The sequence below is a fragment of the Bombus vosnesenskii genome, unplaced genomic scaffold, assembly GCF_011952255.1.
Source record: "Bombus vosnesenskii isolate JDL3184/JDL3185 unplaced genomic scaffold, Bvos_JDL3184-5_v1.1 scf7180000013293, whole genome shotgun sequence".
In the NCBI taxonomy this organism is placed as follows: domain Eukaryota; kingdom Metazoa; phylum Arthropoda; class Insecta; order Hymenoptera; family Apidae; genus Bombus; species Bombus vosnesenskii.
Window position 1 is genome coordinate 195,414 of NW_022882944.1, and position 17,768 is coordinate 213,181.

Sequence of the window (17,768 nt, forward strand, 5' to 3'; positions counted from 1 at the left end):
CTGCTTGCGCAAGATCGCGACCAGGAAAGTGGCCGATTAATAAACGGCCTCTTTGATCGATGGAAACGTTTACATTCCCATCTCGTTTCTTTTTAACCAGTTTTATGAGCTTTCTGCAAAACGACTGGGGCGACCTCGAGAATCGCCTGTACACCCCGAAGCACGAGATTGCCGTTTGATTTACCGATCGAGCTTTTATGCCAACGGTACCCAATACCGATCTTCTATGTGTCTTCGTTTATTTGAACAGTATTTGAGAAGGAAGGATAATCGCGACGCCGAGTGTACCGCTCGGACACGAGAAGATGACCAGCTGAAGGAATGCGGTTCTGATTGGATACAACGTCGCGTAGTAGACTGGGTTTCTCTCGCGCGACCGTAGGTTAAGGTACAGCGATTTTTGTCACAAACCGAAATCGTCATACGTTAGATCGCAGCGCGTAACATCGCGTGACGAAGAACGCGAACGAACGCGAGGTATTACGATTAAAGTCTGAACCTATTAACGTAAGTACTCGTACAGCCACCCACCATAGCTCGCAAGGAGTAACGTAGCTATCGTGACGCGAAACCGAGTATCAGAATTTCGTAGGCACTACCGTAGTAATTCCGAGATTAAGAACCCACGACACGCAACGCATCGAGTCATGCCATCTCGAGGGTTAAAAAGCCCCCCACACAAGCCGGTCCGAGCGTCGCTTGCAACATTCTCGAGATTTCCTGTGCGCCGCGATACATAAGAGGAAGGCGCATTTGTTTGCTTATTTACCCGCAGCCGAGTGTGTACATATGTAATCAGGTTGTAGTAGGCACGGTGGTGATTTAACCGAGGCCCACAGAAAGAAAGTAACAGATGGTTGTAGGTGGCAGTGGCGGTTTAACAATGAAACCGAGCGTTGCACGCTGGGGGAGCGTTCGACTTGAACCGTGCTCGATCCTGACCAAGCGTTTCGTTACGCGTCAGTCCAATTACCGTACGTCTTTGCCAATCGAACGGCGAGTTTCACCCGTGACAAGCGACGTTTCATCGTAAATCGTGAATTATGAAAAAAAATCTCTTACGCCTTGCGCTGTATCGCGATACGATGAAAGAGGAGAGATTACGATACTGATTGGGACGATGGCATGACACGTTCCAACGGATTATGAAAAAATGATAATCATCGAGCGCGATGGTGCGTATTATCGGTCGTCCTTTCTTTTCTTATTTTTTGTCAGGGCAAAATTGGCGGCAAAGACGACTCGAGCTCCGACAAAATCGAAACTGCTTTGACTTTGTACTCGACTATCCGAACTGCGTCAAATCCGGTCCGAACAGCTTATACCGTGCAGTTTCGCGGATCGTTCGTAGTCGTTACTCGATCGCAACTAGAAACGGGCGAGCGTCAACCTATAAATAGCGAATGAAAGTATGAGGTAACGCGGCAGAGCGTGCCGTGAATTATAATTTAATATCGTCCCGAGTCGTACATCCGCCAGTGTCTACGGCAATGGTGGTGAACGTACGAATCTCTGTAGCAACCTCGTTCCCGAATACGTAGTCCCTGGTCGCCGTGGAACGACCAACAGGGCGTCTATTATTCAACGGTGGAACCGCGGTCGGCCGCGGCGGAGGTGGTCAGTGACATATGGCCGCGTGTAACGGCCCGGCCTCTCGTATTAGCATAACGGCTGACGATACTTTTTCAATGAAAACGCGCGAATTACATATGCGCGGCTGGGTATAGCGTGGGTCGAAATTACGCCGATACCGTGATTCTGTTGAAACGGTGCAACAGTTTCGTTGCAAACGCTCTTCCTGTCTCTGTCTCTTTTCATTCGCCGCGTTCTTTTGCTCCTTCTTTGCGTTTCGTACGGTGATTCTTTTTCTCGCGTATTTCGCGTTTCTTTACTTTACAGAGAGAAATGAAACTTCGATCGGAGAGAGTGGTCGTTTTGCCTCGTCGCAAAAACGTTTCTTTTATAGAATTACGCACCGCGACCGTTCCAAATTTGTAAATCGCATGCCGTTCCTACAGCCAGTCCACTATCGCGCTTGAAACCAACGTTAACTCGTGTACGCTCCAGCAACTCTTTCCTCTTTGTACCTTGGCGCACCGTTCGTTTCCTGCTACCCTTATCCATTTTCTCGTCCTCGGCCGACGGTCCCCTCCCACGCAGCAGGAACTTATGCAAACGAGACGCATAATGATCGCATCTGTTCACAATGGGTCGCTAACGAAGTCTCGACTGGTCTAATCTCGGCGCGGGGAGCAGCGCGTTAGAATCGCCGCCGCCCCTTTTCAGCCACATCGCGTGCTCGCTCGCGTATTTGTTCCAGCAACGAGCACGCTCTCTCGATTCGCGTCAACGAGATCGATAGACTTTGAGGATTTAATTACACGTTCGCTACGTACATACTAAGCAGCTAGGGACTATGAATCGCAGAGAAAGAAAGAGGAATTCGAACGTTGGAAAAATCCAACGTCGAGTGATACTTGCTACCCTCTAATATAATATTTAAGAAAATATCGATACAGCAGACGCTGTGGTGTAACATCTACGTGGAAAAATACCACGAAACGACCTTACACCACGAAGATTCCAGTTCATGAATTTCCACTCGGTACCCACGCTTTTTCGCCCGAGAGAAAAAAACTGGTCGCGCCGTGTTCTTTGTTCCGCGTGAAACGTTATCAAGGAGTCGAGCGAGATCGGCGTGTCTATCAGGTGCGGCCAAGAGACGAAGTTTATGTGCCTAGAAATTCAACCACGTTCCTCTCTAAAGCTGGCAGAGAGGAAGAGAGTAAGAGAGAGAGAGAGAGAGAGAGAGAGAAAAGGGGCCTATCTTTATAGGGGCGGTTGTGCAGATATCGCGTGAAAGCGCGCTCGTGACTCCGCGAAACACCGTGGGAGTGCCGCACCGATCGAGGGAATCGCTTTTCAGTCGAGATTCCTCCGAGCGAACGACTCGATGTCTTAAACGTTTATATTATGCGCGTAATTTCGCGCGCGCCCCTTACTAGAAAAACCGGTGTCGTACCTTCTTCTGCGCAAGTTCGAGGAACGCGAGTCGTGTACGCGTGGGCGCAGACTAGAGAAAATGACCGCCTTTTTTAAAAACATGCCGATGTACAATGTTTATCAGTCGTCGTGCATCTACAGGTTCGTAAACATTTCGAAAAGTATAATTACACGAGCCGTTTCCTTCCTTTTTTCGAAACCAAAGTACTCTCTGTACCATAGAACTTCGTTTATTCAGATCCACTTGCCTTATTTTAGCTCCGAGTCATCGCGAATATTCTTCGTCTCGCATAACGCTTTGTACATTGCTGGAAAGTCGTCTCCACCGTTGATTCCTTAATACATCTCGCGAGATTAGCTTCAAAATTCTTGCAGTCAACTTGGAGATTACCCGGCACCCACCGCGTGCGAAGAACATTCCCACGAAACGCAAAAAATCCATTCAACATGGAATTTCGATAACTTCTCGGGCATCAAAGCTGAAAGCTGATACCAGAAGAGGTAAATGGCGCGTTGTCGGGCGGAAGTGGGTGCCAGCACGATTCCCTCGGCATAACCCGTTGATTTACAACCAGAAACGCGTCGTGCACGCGGATTTCCAAGCGGCTTCTAGCACGGGTGTTAGAGTCTCGCGCGCCCCTGGATTTGCATAAATCTCGGAAACGCGAGGGAGCCGCGAAATCGAAAGTTGAGCGTCGGCCAGGCGGTGAAGCTATTAAGGGTATTCCCGGCGAGTTGGTGCGGGCGCGCGCGCGCAACCATAGCGTTTACGATGGAGGCTAGTCGAAGGAGGTTCCGTGGTTCCTTCGAGCCATCGAACGCCGTGGACGCGCGATTTATGGCGGACCAAGTCGAGGAATTTCTTGTTTTATTTATGGCCCGATGCTCGACCGACGATCGCCTAGAAAATATGTTTATTCCCGCGTCGGCCGGTCTACACCTGGTTGACTCCGCGGAATCGAATTCTGCCCTCCGGGGGATGCTCTGCGGAGGAAGAGCCGGATTCTTCCAGGTGAACACTGCTCTGCCATTGGAATCTTATAGGAAGCGGAGAGGGTGTTGAACCGTCGGCCAGATTAGCTATCGGGGCTGCTTATGAAATTCCATCGTTTTCTAAGCTTCGTCGTTCAATTTTTACGTCGATAAAATAATTCCTTCGATATAGGCGTGCAGCATTCACGAGTTTAATATTGGCATCGTTGATGTACATATATAACAACGTACGTGATACGTCGTTGAAATGCCTAATTTTCAACGTATTTACACTGTTACAATTAATAGAAAAGAAACTAAAATCAGAAAGCAGGATAGCTTGCAATTCGAACGCTAAAATTACTCCGTGTAGATCTATATCGACCAGGTAAGTAACAACACAGAACTAGTAATATGATACGAATGGTATCTATAACGATAGTCGTGAACAACACTTTATACGATATGTATCTGGCCATGATGTATCTTATCGATAATTAAATCGGTTTTACTAAAACGCATTCTGTTTTAAATTAGGTATAGAATTTACCAACGAAATATCTTTTAATCTCGCCCGATCACGGTATGCAAATTTACCGCTTTTAATCGGTTTCTCGATCACCGAATAGCTACGTTAACTTCTTTTGCGAGTCAGATTAAAGTAACGACGCGGCCGGCGTTAAACGGTCGAAATCGTGGCTCTGAATCTTCGTAAAAGCCAAATGTCGACATTTTTAATGCTCGTGCAATTAGGAAGGATATAGTTCCGAAAGATATCGCCGTATCGTTTCCATTTTCGACGGAAAATTGCCGAACGTTAATTAACATTTATTCGCGTTTTGCATTAGTTGCCACTCGATAGCCGCGTTGCTAGCACTTGCGCGCAAGAGAGAGGAAACGAGAGAAAGAAGCTACAATCATATGGCATTATGAACCTTTTAGGTACTACGTATCTCGAAGCTCCATACTTTCCCGTTACTTTATTTCCTTTCCTGTTGAAAGATACGTGAAAAATACTCGTAACCAATAAAAATTAGAAACAGATCGCAATCTCCTGCAAGAAGCGCGTCCTATTCGTACGTTCGCCTTAATGCAATTATCGCGATCGAAACTTTTTCACCTCGGTTTAATTCAATCATCGACATAGTACGCGGAGATCACGGTAGTTTGCTACGGCTACCGCTCGTAGCAATCCTCGAGCCGAGCTGCGAGGCGAGAAAGAAGGAAAACATCGTGAACGGCGATTTTTTAACACGGCTAAGTGATCTACAACCGGAATACGCTGCGAGAGATCGAGAGTTGTCCGCGATTACAGTCCACCGTGCACATACATTTCGAGTTTTCTAAATCAGACGTTCCCCAGGCAGAGATTTAGCAGAGAGTAGCAATCTGGAGGTTAACAGAAGCCTGGCAGAGATTCCTGGTTCCGCTCGGCAAGAAGATCGTTCCAATTTCAGCCGGGGAATACGTGATATTAAATCGCGAACGAGCGGCTCATCCCTGCCAGCTAACGCTTAATCGCTCGAGGAAAGCTCGTGAATTCATTCGGGCAACGAGCATGTAGATTTATTACTGCCACGGAATATCTGTTATCGCTATTCTGTTATCATCGTTCCAGGGAAATACGTTTAAACGAGCCAAGGCGAGAACCATCCTTGGCGTTTTTAATAAATTCTTCCGGATACGTAAAAATTACTAATAAATTATTGCGTTGGGCATATCGTACTCGAAAGGCAGCCGAGGTAAATACGAAACGCGTTTTATGGAAATGTTAGCTGTTGCGCGTAATCGCGGAAACTTGGCATTTTAGTCGATGCTATTCGTACAGCGAACAGGTAGATGCGGTTCCATAGGTACAAACCAATTTTCTTCTCGGATAAAATATTCCGGTTAAAATATGCAAACGTAAGATGGACGATTTTCCTTTCTTCGTAAGAGCGCTGTGAGACCGAAGGGAAAGATATTTATCCAAGAAAGGGATAGATCGTCGTTGTCTCGTCGTGGTCGCGATAATTCCAAGCACACCGCTTCTGGATAACATTCGTCGATAATTTCTCAATAGTCCATTCGAATCGAAAGAAATCAGCGTTTTACGTAGTAAATCGACCGCGTGTTTCCCTTGAAAGCGGTTTTCCTAGAAAGAGAAACTCATTGTCGTACGAAGGCCGTAGAATGTCACGCGAAGAGAACCGGGGAGATCCATTTCGAGGAAAGTAGGAGCACTTTCATTGAGAAATGCTTTCCAGGGGCGGATTCGTTTCCGGTTTTCACAACACTTTCAATCGATTCGAGTAAGTGGCAGTGACCCGAAGTTACTCCAGTCGCGTCAAATTTGTTTCAACTTCTACTCGATGACAGACTCTCCGTTTAGAGATTAATAATTCCATAAATTCTGTTATTCGAAGAAATCGTATCCAGTTAGCGAAGTAATTTCCAGCAAAAGATTATTAACGAAACAATCGCTCAAGCAGTAGAACGGACACGAACGACGAGACTAAAGATTCGACCGTCATTCCAGCATCTGTTTATTCAACTATCGAACAATCCGCAAGAATCCGTAGACTATTCACCGTCTGGCAAACAATACACGCAAGAATCGCGGTGAAAAATGGTGACTTTCCGAATTGAAAGAAGCTTTTGTGACGGCGTCCAAGGTTGAAGCGGTAAAAGAACAACGAGCTGTTGATGGTTCTTCGCGTTCTATTGGACGGTGTCCTGTAATTAGTACTCGTGCTCGATGTCCGCCGTGCAGAAAGGAACCATTGAGAAATCTACTTTGCATAAGCGTGAATTTCAATCGTCTACGCTCGGAAAGAATAAATTTCGAAGGTGTCGCCGCGACTGGCTTCGTGGATCGACAAATATTTGTAAACGTAGCCTACCGCTCGATAGCATCCGACGTCTGCTTCTGCCGAACAGGATGTAATTTAATCAGAAAACTAGGAACAAAAAGGGTGGCGATGATTTCGTTGTCGGTTCGTCTGGCTGGCAACGAAAAACTTCATTATACCGAGCAATTTTTCACCGAGTATCGCATGGTAATATTCCATGGTATTTTAATAAATCTCTCCGACAGAACGAACGCTCTGTACGCGATGTACGAAACGGCGGCAATTAAAATAAAATCCAAAGAAGAAATATTTAAATTGAAAGTTTAATGCGAGATCGCGGTTGCTTTATGGGGTAAAAATAAAACAGGCTGGTTTTATGGAATCTACGGATCGTGTGTCTTTGACGGTATCCTGTAATTAACACGTGATCGATGCTTTGCATGTAGAAGGAATCCATCGAGAAATCTGATTTGCATAAGTATGAATTTTAAACTTTAAAGGTTAGCATTTAAATGGGAACGCATGTATATTCTTTTTTGGGAACGAACGTCCATCCGGTGGAACACGTCGAATGCAATGATGATATCGTTTAATTTAGGATCATTTCCTTCGACGTGAGCCTCCTCGCCGCTTTTAATTGTCGACGTTTTTCTTCAGGCGATACGCGCGCTTCCTTTGTGTCTGTTTGCCAGACGATGAAACAGTAAAACGTGTTTTTCATCTCCATAATATTCAAACTTATCGCGTATGCAATAAAGGGGAAAAATGGCATCGACAAGCGACATAAAAAGAGCACGCGTTACGAGCAACGATGCTCGAGTCTCGGGTAAATTAATAAAGGTGATTTTTCTTCCCGTGAACGTAGCCTTGAACGCGACGCGAAGGGTGAACCACACTATGCCATTGTTCATTCGTCAAGCCGTATTCGTTTCAAAGATTTTTTCCGATACTAATATTTTCCGGATATTTATCTCCGAATAATTGCGCCATCCTCCGCAACAGACTATAAAATAGGCTAGAATCGAGTATATTTTTCGAGCACGCGGACGAAAGGATTTGGCTGCGAGTTCGAATGGAAACCGATCTTGCTTTTTCTCCAAATTCTAACGAGAACGTGGTGGCTCGATGCGAATGTCAACGAGATCGTACGCGAAGCACAAGCAAACAGGACTGGATCCGTAATGCCGGGATAATTTCCGACGTCCCGTATTACGGCCGCGGTATTCGCTACAGATGTAAATACCCGTGGGGCCCGAAGAGCCCCGTGGCTATTAAATACATACGCTCGCCGGTGTTCGACAAATTGCTCGCATGAACCAGAATAATTAGCATCGCCAGCCTCCGGTGGTGGGTATATCCGCGGCCTCCGCAACGACGAACAACGACTCTCCCAAGGCGAAGGGAAACTGCGCGAAGCGACGTGCAGCGGACGAAGAACGTCGTCGTCGAAGAGGTGAACGCAGCGCCGCGACGCGTCTCTCCCTTTCCTTTCACTTTTCGTTCTACCCTCGACGTCTGTTGTCGTCCCTGTCGTTCTCATCCGTAGCAGGATTCTCGCCATGACATCACGGCACGGCTCTCGGTTGCGTTTAATCAGACTCGCTGACTTGATGCAGCCCTCTGGTGCGCGCCGGCTGCTGCTTAAGAATGTAATTTAATATGCAACGTTACCGCGGGCCCCGGCGTGTCATATTTATAGGTATTTATGCATCAGCTTCGTGGGCACGTTTACGCCGAGCCGGTGCAGCCGGAGATCATTGAAATTACCCCCGGAGAGGCAGCGACGCGAAGATGCTCGGCTACGTGGGAGGAATTTATCGTTGTTTATCACTCGTTAGTTTCACCTCGAGGCTCGACTTTACGCGCGTCCTGCGTTCGAGTTCGAATCTTCTACGGATCTGATCATGTTCTGCACGGTTTTATACGGTTCTGCTCTCTGTGCTTGGCCCTGCACCTGTCGTTATCGTAATTCGTCCCCGATTCGTACCTTGCACCACTCTCCGCTCCTATCGCGTCGCTTTTTACGACTTCCCTCCGTTCTGGCCAGATAACCGCACTTTCGTAATCTCTTTCGATTTTGTTTCCACCTGGTCTATCCGCTAAGTTCGCTCCTTCTTTTGTACAGATAACGCGGTTTGTTTCCTTTCTTACGAAATTTCTGGTTTTGCGTTTTCGTTGCGACGAAAGTCTGTCAGGCTACAAAGTTTAGCCTGATTCGAGTCAACTTATATCTCGGTCCTTTACTGCGATAATTTATTTTTTTCACTGACAAACTTTGAACGCCGTCGACGATCTTTATCGTGTTGATATTTCGCACGCTAAAGCCACGTAAATGAAAGTTAAGTTTTTATATGGATTTCTAGTCAGATGAGTCTATGTCTAAAATGAATTTATGGTATATAGTACGTACAATTATACGTACGATTAAGTTAATTGGACGAATTAGTAATTTTATTTACATTTCTTCAATTCGCATTTATCTCTGGGATTTCTTAATTGGAAGAATATTCTGTAAACTAATCGTGCAAGCGGAATTGCATTCGGGTATCACAATCTTCTGAAATGTTCTGCTTCTTGCGTTTATACTTTCGTATATATTTTTATGTTTCCATATTTCATTTTGTAGTATCGTGGAAATTAAGATATAAATTTTTTTCCGATTACTTACAATTTATTAATAATGAATCGAATATACAGGTATTAATTGGACAGAAAACGATGTTTGTTTAACCGAAACTAAATGCGATGCTCGTATCTATCTGAAATAACTTTACAGTTATTTGGCAACTCTCGTCACAACGAATCTAACACTCTCTCTCTCTCACTAGCAACTCTAACAACTCTACAACACTGACAACTCGATCAATTCTCTCAACTCTACTCTTCGACGTCTCGATCAACTCTCTCAACTCTACTCTTCGACGTCTCGATCAACTCTGACTCTCGCAACGCACTCACTTTTCGATTCGCATACTCTGACCTCTCGATCATCCCCCCTTGAAACACGAAACCGTTCTTCTGCTCTAACGTTGTTAATTGTTTTTCTCATATCTCTGTAAAAATTAGATGACTTTAGTCACATAGGCGCTCTTAAATGTAAACGAACCACAGAAAGACGACGTACACGGCGACGTATTGGCGTTCATCAAATTTCTTAATACGGCAGTCTCATATCCTTTCAGCATGTACGTTCGTATAGATATAATTATAGAGTGGCGGAATATTCGACGCAATCCGCGCAACGTTTTCAAAATCCAATTCCCAAGAATGAGAAAATTCATGGGTGCAATTACACGATAAACTACACGTAGAAAAGTATCGTAATTTGTACGAAAATTCAATCTTCGACTGTGAACCGGTTCCACGCTGCTAAAAATTCTCGTTGCTATCATATTGGGATCGATAAATGCAGCTCGATTAAACGTAAGCGTTTCGGTAATCGCTTCAAAGTTGAAAACGCGCGGCTCCAGAAGGTGTACAATAAATATTAGCCGCTGTCAATTACGGTGAGCTATTATTTTCAGGTAATTCGCGCAGCAAAAAGTACCTTAATTGATATCCCGTGAAATAATGAACGCGAAAATCCATTCTGAAGCCGAACGTGTTTCAAGGGATCGTGTAACGAGTATTGATTACCCGGTAACCGATGGAAAAAAAGAAATGTAGATCGTCGATTGATGAAAGGTTGTCGATTAAACTGAAATTAGAATGTGAATCGAAAAAAGACTCGATCTCCAGGTATCGATAAAAATTGCAAGTTGCTAATTATACATAACTCGTTCAAAGTGATATACTATACGTATTAATCTGAAAACGAAGATCTAACTACGCACTGTTGGCAATTTACAGAGCTATATATCTATAAAGTATACTTAAATGTCTCTGTTGCTTTTAAAGACAAATTATCAGAAATAATGAACGCGAAGATAGTAATAAAAATCGTAACAGATGGTTTTGCGTTGAACTAGATATGTATGTATTCGATGATAAATGAATTAAAATTGCAAATATCTCTACGTCCATGTATCCTATGGCACGACGCATTTCAATTTACACCGAAGACAATGCCATTGTCTAGCGATATTCCGTGAAACCAAACACAGGCAGAAACCATTACCGTTAACAGAATTCTTTAATTCAAGAAAGCTCGGTGTAAAAGCCAGGCTTCCTAAGAGCCGCGCTTTATCGATACTCCGTGAAGTCATCAATGCGCCAAACACACGGTGCGCAACGTGCTATTACGGTACCTTGCTTCCGGCGGAACGTTTAATGTCGTCCTGGCCCATGGAACGCGTAGAAAATGCGGAAAATTGTGTCTTGACGGTCCACCGCGGGAACGTGTCGTTTTATAAATAACGCTGTTACGTAGTAATAACAAATTGCAACAACTTTGAGCCTCGGCTAGCCGACCGTTTCGTGAAACTCGAACGTGCAGAATACAGCTATTACCGTGATTGTCTTTATCATTATTATTATTATTATTACGTACGTTAGTGGTATTTTTTTCTTTCTCTTTTTTTTTTTTTTTTGCTGTTACTCCTTCGTAACTTTCCGAGGAACGAATATACGAAACTATCTTCGCGAAGTTACACCATAGTTCTGAGATACACAGGTGGCTGCGACAATTTTGTGCTTGTAAGCGACTGGCGAGTAGCAGGAAGAGTAAAAAGCTCCTCTTTCCTATTCAGAATTAAGGGACAGTTTTGCTTAGCGAGTCAATCAGAGGGAATGAAACGCGCAGGAAGCATTGTATTTTCACACGTACCTCCAATCCATCTGTAACCATAATAGCTTCCTGACAACTCCCTGACGTATTGTCTCGTTTGCAAATATAATAAGACGCGTTCCTTCCTAGTACCTTCGTGTATGGAATATCTTTCGGACCACCGCGACGATGTTTCGAAAGTCGCACGAGACGTACTTCTCTTCTTTCGTTTTATATTTATCGTATTACGAACAGAGATACGTACATGTTAATTCAATCTCGCGATGCGTAACGTCGAAACTTATAAGGAAACGTTCGCCGGGCGAAATAATTAAATGTAGCTTTCTCCCAATGAATTATTTTCTTATTTTTCTAAGCGCAACTCGTAGAATACAAAACATAGAATAGTCTCGTAGCTCAGAGTACTATACATCCTAAGAAACCTTATACGTGTACCCGTAGAACTCTATATTCGCGGAACACCGTATCGATAGCGCGAACCGCATCGCGTTAACATCGATCACGTTGGTGAAGCTCGATTAATCGAAGAATTGACTTGTTCGATATTCGCTATACCTTCGGTCACGCCTTCCTTGTCCCAGAAAAGGGAGTGGTTATGCTAATCCTGGGATCTGTATTCGTACTTTGCGACACTCTTGGTATTCGGTGCACGTGATCGTACACGTGTTTTCAGAAATTGTTTCTGCGTTTCACGAATATCCGTTAGAATCAGCTAGAATAAGTATCTATCCTAGCTTCTGCCACTTTCTCTTATCAAACGCGTGAAATTAAATCGCAAATAAATAGCAAAAGTAATTGTTCGGTAATTCACATTTAAAGATATTACGTGTATTTACACATATATGCATTGGTATGTATTTATACGTATTCGTGACATGTATGGACGCGACATAACCAACTCTCATTCACTCTTCCGCTCTTTCAGTCCTGACAAGAGTAACTAAAGACTAATTACAAACTGACTCGTGCAAGCATCCTCCACGGCATTTATCCTCGCGCCTACACGTTCTTTCTCTCTTTCGCTCAATTGAGGCAAACTCTACGGACATTTCTAAAAAAAAAAACATTTACAAGCATTTAGAAGCATTTGCAAGCTGCTTTGTACGTAACCATTTTGCTAGTTGTTCCCTGCTCTTCCTCGATATAGACTTCCTTAATAGACTCGTGGAGTGCAGCAGGTACAGATCATCTACGACTTTAGCGTTAAATACTCGATGAATACCCACTATTATACTACTCGTTTCTTTTCTACATCGTAGCGAAAATATCTCAAAGTAATTTGTACTACGGTGTTTTACTAAAAACAGCAACGTCGAATTAAATTTGCTAAGAGGCTGGATTGAAATTTAAAGGAAAGAATTCTTTAAACATCGCAGAAATTCAATTTAGTGGGAAATATCGCAAGTCATCTCTTCATATCGCACGCCACAGCTTTGTGAGACATAACTTAACGCGTTGAAATCGCGTTTCCTCTCGTCTCTGCCAAAAGGAACAACGGGAAATAACACAGTAGAGAATCGTAGCGTGCATTGCAGCAGAGTCAGCTTAGCATTACTCGGTGAACGATAAGCGGGTGAAGGCCCGCAATAAAGAAATGATACGAACCTGACGTTCGAAGGAATACATTGAATGGTAGATCGCCGAGAGATTGCAGTGCCTCAAGGTGTGACTATACCACACGATCGATGATCAGCGTCAAAGATCTGGATCTCTCTATCAAAAATAAAAAGCCGCTCGTCGAGAATATTAAGAGCCGGCGTAAGGGCTGATAACTTCATATTAAGGCATCTGGTATTTCTGTTTTCTCGTTATTCCTTTCAAATCCATAGAGGTTTACGTCGAAAATCGTAACTTTGAACCATCTGTAAGTAAACACGCGCGTTCCAGGTTCGAGTAATTTACGACGCATTTCTGTGCATACCTCGCAGGATTCGAGTTCGTCTATCCGATCGAGCCACCCTGTACATGGTGACAGAGGGGTTGTTGAACCTAGGGAGTAGGCTCGTCAACGCGGCGACGTTGAGTGGCCGTAAGGAACTCCGAAGCGCCTCGTTTCAGCAGTCATAATTTTCAGGATTCCTGATGCAATGCTATAAAACAAAAGGCTCTGGTCTGAGCAAGGCGGACGGTATTGCGACGGCTCTAAAGATATCGTCGAACGGTGACGCCGTGAGAAACGACACCCTACGTTCTTCCTCTCTTTGTTCCTTAGCCACGTAGGTGTGTTATCATTCGAAGAAACGTTGCCAGCGAACGTGTTCAATTTCAAAATGGAAAAGCTTCGGCTCGTTCAACTTTCTTCCCCATAGAGTCGAAAGGATTCGCCAGGGTAAACATAAACGTCTCAACGTTTTGAAATTATTCGGAACGTCCGTATGGAAATGAAACGCGTTTCTACGTTTTAGCCGGGCGCGGACGAGTATCGGCGGATTCATAACCTAGCAACATTTTGAACGGGGACGATAAGTTCTTTGGCGAGAAGCTGTTTCCGTCTCGTCGAAAAGGCGATCTCGTTCAAAGCGCGCAAAGTCGTTGCGTGGACGTGTTTTACGATGTTGCTAGGGTGGAGGATTTAAAGCGAGTACATGTACAGAACGCGTCGATACGCTGTGATAGCGTTTTCCACTATTTCCGAATGTTTACTATTATGTGCGAAGTCTATTACGTGGCTTGTATAATAGGAAGGCAAGACGAAAATGAGGCGACCTGGCGAGATTTCAAGCATCGTGCTCCGTACAGACGCGCGATATTAGAATATTTCTTGCAAAACGTGTTTTTTCGTCGTTCGAGATCGATTCTATTATCAGGTGGCAATTCTACCGCGAAAAGAAACGTTTTACCTTGACTTTCAAGATCAAGGTGAATTTCGTGGAAAATTTTTTAATGCGTCTCCGTTGCTCCTAACGTATCGTACTACTTTACAAGTAGATTAGCAAAGGAACGATTTATTATTCGTGAAACTCTCATGGGTGGTACCGGCGAACTCTATGCCGCGTTGGAAAGTTTCAACAGATTGTTTTCGCCAGTAGGAAACTTCGCTATGTTACTTCCTTCCTGCAATACTTTCCATTATTTCAAAACTAATCAATCAACACGGTTGCCAAACATCCGCGAAGAAAGTCACTTCCTCGAGTCATCTGTTTGATAGATCCTAACACTTTCCCTTTCTCTTTGTATTCCACTCATCGAAATATTCGATCGTCCGATTTATATATCTGACGAACCAGGTGTTACCAGTTTCGCGATTTTATCGTTTCGCTTGCTGCGATCTCTCGGGAATATATTTAACGCATAATTGACCGAGACTTACGCAGAAACGCCTGTGGTCCACTACCTTTCTTACACGACGATATCGCAACACCCGTTTGTGTGCCATCAAAATTATCAATCCAACAAACTTTTCTATTTCACGATTGGTTATATCGGTCCATTTCAAAGTCTCGTAAGTTTTATATGATTTTTCATTGCATTGGCGAGATACAAGTTTGTTGGGAAAACTATTAAGTCGAGAAAGTCGTTGCTAATGATCGATTCTGTTACTTCATTGACGCTCTGTGGGTTGTTAATTTCCATAGTTATACCTAAAGTCTTTTAACCTTTTGTGAAACGTTGTTCCGAGTTCACTGGCCTGCGAAAACGAAGGAGCATTCTTCAGCACCGCGAGTGTTATTTTCACGTTCAGTATCAGGATCGATCGCTAAGGTTTTCCGTGCTTCTGTTCGTCTAATATTCGCGTCGTCTGAATCAGAAAAATCCATCAAAAGTTTCTTCTTCGAGGCTAACAAAATTGCGCGTATAAAATAGTCACAATTTTATAACACTTTACGAATTTTAAGCTCTAACAACTTCGAACGATGCTTTTGTCTGTGCAAACTCGTCCGAATACGTCTGACCCAATCATATTCGGATGGAACAAGACTTAACTACCAATTCGCTTCGAAGCAAGATCTAATATTTATAAAAAAATGCTTCCGTTAAACTTTCTTCAACGAAAGATTCGAGCCTAAGCAGGCGACCGGCTCCAGCCGCTTAGAAAGTCGCGAAGCTTCGTTGAACAAGTAGTTTCGATCGTAAAATACAATGAAGCGCGGATTAACATAAAGATGCCACGACCTATCAGAGATTCCTCTTCTCTAGTTACGTTTGGCGTTCGCGCGTAGCGAGCGTCACGCCGAGTCACGTGCACGTCCCGCACCGTCTTGAACGAGTTTCTCGATGTTCGGTTCTCGAAGAATGACGTGCTTTCGAGCGAGTCCCCTACGGGCGCTCGCAACGTCTCGATCGTAAATAACCACCCTCGTGGCTGGATTTCTATTATAATAGCCACGCTGCACGCCGCGCAGTCGTAATAATTCACCGACCAATATTTATAAATAATTCATACTCTGGCGTGAGAATTTCCGCGTGCTTCCCGCGGAGGTAGCAAGCTGTCTCTGAGCTTCGTTGGTCGAAATTTGAATCGAGTTACTGACCAAGACCGCGCTCGCTTAATGAGACCGCTGTCACGCTAATTTTCTTACACGCGTCGAAATTGTTTCTCTCGAAAACGACGTACTTCTTCGTGGAAGGTAGTTAGAACGCAATCTATTGCCAGCTATTTTGATTATACTCGTACGTCTTTTTATCGACTGAATGTCTGCACCGATTATAGTCCCTAAGATGTTTCGAGGTGTGAGTTTATGCGCGAGACGTACGTACGTAAGATTGAACCGCGTGACTGTACAATTTCACTAAAAACTGGTCTCGTCGATTTGCATAGCACATTTCAACGCGTTTGAAATTATTCTACGGAATTGTTACATATCTATGTTATTTCATGATTTATGGATCAAGGTGCTCGCGCTCGGAGGATTAAGGCTTGTAGGATAGTACAGGTGTTTTTACTCCTATAATGGTGTTGTAGATAGCTCGTAAGGACTGGTCGATTTGCACAGGCACGAAAACACTTCTACGATGAATTATTTGAGTTTGAAATGACTCGAACTTTGCGAGCATTAAAGAAGTAATAAGATTGTTAGCTGTTGCTACATGATTTGTAAAGCTATTAGCTGTTATCTACCGTTGAAGCTTGTTATAGACTGTTGCCGCTGTAGATCACACGTATATCAACTGTGATAAATTTTGAGCTTTCGACATATTTGATAGACAGCCAGTTTATAGATACGTACAGTTTAACGCGAGAAATTTAATTCGCAATGCAACAGCATATTTGTTATATCCTGGAATAAATTGACGTACAATTGCGCTTGACGAAAAATTCTAAACGATCCATTCGATTCTCAGTCCGAAGAGTACATTTTCTCGAAATATTCTGCAATGGAAAGGTTGCGGTCTTGAACGCCCGCCCGTCCGTTTCCTCGCTTATAATCGGGTAGCAAAGTTTTTCCCAGTGTCCTGGCATTTCTCTACAAATTCACGGGGATACAAGGCAAATATCGAGTGAAAATTACGAAACGAGTAAAGAAAGGACACCATTCGCTCCTTCTTTGAAGGCAAAAATAAAGACCAGCGTACACGAAACCGGTAATTTTCACGCGTCGGTAATGAACAGTTTCCCAAGAGAACCACAGCTCGGCAGCCGTAAAACAATCATCAGACGTTTCTTCAAAAACAAAAGGAGAAAAAAAGGTGGCGCTTCCACAGTACGGTAGAGCCGGTCGGGCGGCGAAACGCGCATTCCCTTAGAAAATGACACGTAACAATGTTACGCTAGCCGTGGGTAAAGCCGCAACGAAGCAGAGGCGGAGTTTCGCTAACCGAAAAATTCTCTTTGGATGGCAATCGAGGGAAACGGGTCAGCAACGTATCGGCCCAACTGCGCTCCCGTTGCACTTGGCATCCTGTAATTTCGTAGTCGTCTCTGATTGCTTTTCCAGAACGCCACCGGTCGGTCTACCTCCGCCAAAGTGGCCACTTAGGCCACACAAGGAAAAGAAAGCTGTATGGATCGCGGTTGTACAGTGACGGATGAGAGAAACGGATCAGGAATACCGCAAAACTTGGACTTTAACGCGCTTTAAAGATTACGGTTGGTGTTGCGTTAATTCAACGAAGAATTTGCTTTTACTGGAAGCGATACGAAAACGCTCGCAAATAGAACCGAACGAAGAATAAAGTCCGACCAACTTTCGAACCTAGTAAAACGCTTTCAATCTTCGAGTTTACGCAAACAGAGACGTGCAACGAACTGAACACAATTACAGGAAATTAATACACAGACGAAATATGAATAAAAG

The 17,768-nt window shown here is 44.1% G+C and overlaps 1 protein-coding gene across 3 annotated transcripts in view; it reads left to right on the forward strand.

Annotated features, from left to right (window-relative positions):
• Positions 1 to 17,768, forward strand: part of LOC117232741 — a 46,222-nt gene that overhangs the window by 9,056 nt on the left and 19,398 nt on the right. The window lies entirely within an intron of this gene.